We start from the raw sequence: 5,609 nt of genomic DNA, 5'->3' as shown, positions 1-5,609 counted from the left end.
GAAACCGATGGTACCGATTCGAAGCAAACCTCGGACTGGAACGGTAAAGACCGGAGGGGCTCGGACCGGAAGGGAACGACGACAATCGCGGCAAGTGAAGAAGAGTTGATGCTCATCACCGAGGAGAGTGAAATAAACCTTGCCGGCGACGAGATGACCTGGGTGGTAGACTCCGGAGCATCGTTCCACCTTACCCCAGACCAGAAATGCTTCTCATCCTACTCAGCCAGTGACCACGGCTGTGTCCAGATGGGGAACGAAGGAACATGCCGAATTGTCGGCATAGGAGACGTGTGGCTGTCAACACCAACCAGATGCAAGTTGTTGCTGAAGGATGTCCGACACGTTCCGGAAATTCGTTTGAACCTGATATCAGCCGGTCGGCTAGATGATGAAGGTTACACGGGTAGCATCCGGAACGGTGTCATGAAGTTCAGCAAAGGGAGCCTGATTGTGGCTCGGGCCCGGAAGGTAAACACGTTGTACCTGATGAATGCCCGGTTATGCCCGGAAGAAGTGAACATGGCATCCGACACTGCCGGTGAGCTGTGGCACAAGAGGCTGTGTCACATGAGTGAGAAGGGGATGAAGAGGCTTGCAGACGACAACCTCATTCCAGTGAAGAACGTGCACTTAGAGAAGTGCACTGATTGTCTGGCCGGTAAGTAGAACCGGACCTCCTTCCGACCAAGGCCACCGATGAGACGTATTGCACCACTAGAGTTGGTGCATACAGATGTGTGTCAGGTAGACACGAAGTCACATGCCGGAGCGCAGTACTTCGTGACGTTCATAGATGACCACAGCCGGAAGCTGTGGGCCACACTGTTGAAGACGAAGGATCAGGTGTTATCCATCTTCAAAGAGCTCCACGCGAGAGTGGAAAGAGAAACCGGCTGGAAGCTGAAGGCAGTTCGAGCAGATAACGGAGGAGAATACCGGGGGCAGTTCGAGGAGTACTGCCGCTCGAAGGGAATCCGGCTCGAATTTACCGTGCCGAAGACGCCGGAACTAAATGGGCTGGCCGAGAGGATGAACCAGACCATAATGGAGAGGGTCCGGAGTATGCTAGCGCATGCAAAACTACCCAAGAAGTTTAGGGCTGAGGCACTGTCGACGGCGACATATGTGATAAACAGATCACCCTCAGTACCCTTGGACGGAGACACGCCATAGAGAGTATGGACCGGTAAGGAAGTGTCCTACCGGCATCTGAGGGTGTTCGGGTGTCTCGCGTACGTGCATGTAGCAAAGGACCGGAGAGGAAAGTTAGATCCAAAGACCCGACCATGCATATTCCTCGGTTATGGTGACGATGAGTTCGGCTACCGAGTGTGGGACCCGGTCGACAAGAAGGTATTCCGGAGTCGAGATATTATCTTCATGGAGGACAAGACGCTCGCCGACTGGGAGTCGGAGAAGAAGATAATGAACTCCGAGTCGACCAGTAAGGATAGACTCTACGATGAGCAGACCCAACCGGCAAGAGACCGGTTAGCACTCGAGGAACCAGCCGGTTACGGTGAGGATACCGAACCGGCAGAAGAAGAAGTAGAGGAAGCTGAGACCGGAACCGGCCAAGACCCCAAATCGGATTCGGATGAAGAGCAAATGGAAGAGCCGGTCACCGAAGCCCAGAGACGGAGATATCCTCTCAGAGAGAGAAGGGCCCCCCCGAGATTTCCGGATGCAGAGCATGTTCTGCTGACCGATGAGGGGGAGCCGGAAAGCTTCGAAGAAGCGAAGGAAGACACCCACAGCCGAAAATGGTTAAGTGCCATGCAGGACGAGATGGATTCCCTGCATGAGAACCATACATACGAATTGGTGGAGTTGTCGAAAGGAAAGCGGGCACTCCGAAACAAGTGGGTGTACAAGATGAAACTGGGAGATGCCGGCAATCCCCCGAGATACAAAGCTAGAATCGTGGTGAAGGGGTTCCAACAGAAGAAGGGCGTGGACTTTGACGAGATATTTGCCCCGGTAGTAAAGATGACCTCCATCCGGACGGTGCTGAGTATAGCAGCAAGCATGGACCTTGAGGTAGAGCAACTGGACGTGAAGACAACATTCCTTCACGGCGACCTCGAAGAGGAGATCTACATGCAGCAACCGGAAGGATTTGTGGAGAAAGGGAAGGAGCACCTGGTATGCCGGTTGAAGAAGAGCCTGTACGGACTGAAGCAGGCTCCCCGACAATGGTACTGGAAGTTCGACTCCTTCAAGACCGATCAAGGGTACCACAAGACGCAGGCCGATCACTGCGTGTTTGTGAAGAAGTTCGAAAGAGGGGACTTCCTGATACTCCTCCTGTACGTGGATGACATGTTGATCGTTGGACAAGACCAAGTAAAAATACGGATGCTGAAGAAGGCTCTCAACCGGACCTTCTCAATGAAAGACTTGGGTCCGGCAAGACAGATGCTGGGGATGCACATCATCCGGAACCAGTCAGCAAAGCAATTATGGCTATCACAGGAGAAGTATGTGACAAAGGTGCTTCACCGGTTCAACATGTCAGAAGCAAAGCCGGTCGGATCAACACTTCCGGCAAACTGCAAGCTATCCGGCAAGCAAAGCCCGAAGACAAAAGCAGAGAAGGCAGAAATGGATACTCCGGTATTTGAAGGGCACTTCAAATATGTGTCTCCGGAAAACCTCAACTGGATGGTTTCACCGATTCGGACATGTCGGCTGATGTGGATACCAGCCGGTCTACATCCGGGTATGTAATGACATATGTAGGGGGAGCTGTTTCGTGGCAGTTGAGGCTGCAGAAGACGGTTGCATTCTCTAGCCGGACAAGGCCTAACACAAGGTGTCACGGAGACACTTCACCAAAGGGTGATTACGGCATAGGATTAAGATTCAACGATTACACCGACTTACATAGGTTACACGATTAGAATGCTTTGGTTAATTACACGCGTAAGATATAACAGTAATTACAGAATGGAAATCAAGACAGAAGTATAAACATCATAAGCTCTATTAATTATCCGCTGTCATTACAATGGGGTCCGGGCCTTTAAATAGGTTTCCGGCCCGTAGTACAAAACGGTGCCTCTTGCACCTATTCGGGATCCGTCCGGATCTGGAACGGCATACCGTTTCCAGTCCGTCCATCCACACTATGCTCATTTACAACCATATCTAATTAATTCCTTCACTCCGTATTTTGGACTCCTTGCCGGCCGGTAACACATGGCACGCCCGTGGGACAGTACCTTGTACGTCGAACCCTTCTCGGCCCCTTCATTGTTCACCCAAATTGTCCAAAATACTTTGTTCAAGAATTTCCACTTGTTCTTCCGGTTGTGGTTGCTGCGGCTGTGCTTGCTGCTGCTGCTGTGGTTGCGGTTGGGACTAAGGCTGCTCCGGCTGCTCTGTTTGCTGCTGCTGCTCCGTTTGTTTCGCTGACTCCGGCTGCTCCGTTTGTCTCTCTGGCTCCGGCATCTCCGTTTGACTGCTTCCGGTCCGGTCTCCTTCCAGTAACGGTTCCTCATCACTGAGGTTGACCGTAACTGGTTCTCGTTCTTTCTCTCCCCGGATCCGGGACCTCTCGTAGCTTTCAAACTGGATCTGCGCCTCCAGCCTGTCGTCGTCCAGCTGAGCTACAAGTTGCCGGACTTGCTCTAGTTGGTCCTCTGCCAAGGCTTGAAAGTCTTCGGCCAGCTCATCTCTTATGCCGGTGAAATCTTCAGAATTCAGCATATAGCAATCATCTCCCTCCTTCCGCCGGTTCTCTACGTCGGCCCGTAGCAATTGGAGTTCCGCCGTGTTCGTGGCCCACTTGGTCCACCATTTGACGGAACCGTTGTCAATCAAGCTCTTGGTCTGGTTCAACCAGGCCCGCATGATATCCTGGATGCGACTTGCTCCCATTTGTGCTCTGCTTTCCACCACTTGTCGCTCCTCCTTCAACTGCTTGATGAGATTTTCCGTATCCTCCGCCTGCTCTCTGTAGCGCGTCAGCTGCCCTTGATATGTCGTTTGCAGCCTCTGCAGTACCTCCGCCGCTCTTTCTTTTTCCGCCTGCTGTTGCCTGAGGAGCTCTGTCCGAACCTTCTCCGCCTCTTCCAACCGTCTTCTGTTTTCCGCTTGTTCCTTGGCGAATGCGGTTGCGGTCCGATCAACTGCTTGCCGGAGCTCATCCGTCCGTTCCTTGTGCTCCGTTTGCAACCGTTTATACTCCCGGTGCAATTGCTCAAATTCCTCCGTTTTTTGTTTGAGCTTGCCGTTGATCTGGCGATGGTTCCGGTCCTCCCGGTCCTTTACCTGCCGGAGTTCCTCTTTCAGGCGCTCTACTTCTGTTTCGGCGTTTCTCCGGAGCCTCTCCTTCTCTTGCAGCATTTTCTCCTTCTCCTCCTTGAGCCGGTCGTACGCTTGGTGGCCTTTCCGTAAGCTCTCCTCGGCCCGGCGTAGATTCTCAGCAGTCTTTTTGAGTTCTGCCTCCGCTGCCGTCTTCAATTCTCTTTCGCGGCTCCTCAGTGCTTCTTGGGCAGCTAGCTCATCCTTTAAATCCGCAAGCTCTTGGGCTTGTGCCGCATTTCTCTCCGGAACGGTTTCCGTTGCCGGGGTCTGATTGCTATGTACAGGTTGATCTGCCGCTTTATTCTGTACATTGCCCGGAGTCACCGGTGCTTGGACTTGTGTTGTCAAAGCCACTTGAGCCATTTCCCTTGTGACCCTGTCCAAGTCTTGTTCAAGGCTCCGGATTCTGGACCGGGCCGTCTCTAGATCTACGGTTGTGACGAGCAACCGTTCCTGGTGCGCTCTCTCTTCCGCCTCTATATACTCGACCACTCCGGCGATTTGCTCGCCTACCCACCGTAGCCACATGCTACTGGTGCCTTGTTGCTGTACTGGTCGGGTCGGCTCATTCACTGTGGAATTGTCTGGCCTGAGTGCCTGCATATGCCGTTCTGGTTCTACTCCTTGGCCGCCATGTGTTCTGGCTGGGCTCGCCGGCTGTTGAGTTCCGGTTCTCGCCGTCTCCGGAGCCGTTGGAATGACTTCTTCTATAGAAGTCGACAAGACCGGTTCCCTACGCACCGGTTCCGGTTCCTCCCTTATGGTTTGCTCAGGTTGAGTTGGGGGCGTTTCTGCCTCTCGCGGGTACGACCGCTCCCCTCCTGTCTCGGCGGTCCTACTTCTTGACCGTCGTTGGAGGTGCTCTTCTGGCTCCTCCGTTTCCTCTTCCTGTGTCACGGCATGTTTCTGTGCCGTCAAGGGTTCCGGTTCCTTCTGTCCCGGTCTCCGTATGGTTATCTTGACGGGTCGGACCGGTGACACCTCCTCCGGTTCTGGGACCCGTTTCTTCCCTTTCGTCGCCTTCGACGCCAGCAGCTGCTGTCGTTTGGACGCCGGCTTCGAGGTGCTTCCTTCCGATACTCTTGGCCGCTTCTTTGGCTGGACGGTCTCGACCGGCGGCACGAGCAATGTTATCCATTGAGCTACGGTGTGCCACAGCTTCCGGCCCTCCTTGCCGTCCTTTCCTCGTACCATGTCGATTGCCGTGCACAAACCGTCTGCAATCAACACCGGCCAGTCCACCTTGATCCCTTCATAGGTGGCTATGATCATCCCTGCCCGATTTTTTGGCATGA

The sequence above is a fragment of the Azolla caroliniana genome, unplaced genomic scaffold (assembly GCF_043228905.1).
Source record: "Azolla caroliniana isolate FFs.n. ecotype wild unplaced genomic scaffold, voAzoCaro1.0.p SCAF_12, whole genome shotgun sequence".
In the NCBI taxonomy this organism is placed as follows: domain Eukaryota; kingdom Viridiplantae; phylum Streptophyta; class Polypodiopsida; order Salviniales; family Salviniaceae; genus Azolla; species Azolla caroliniana.
This window is presented reverse-complemented; position numbering follows the sequence as displayed.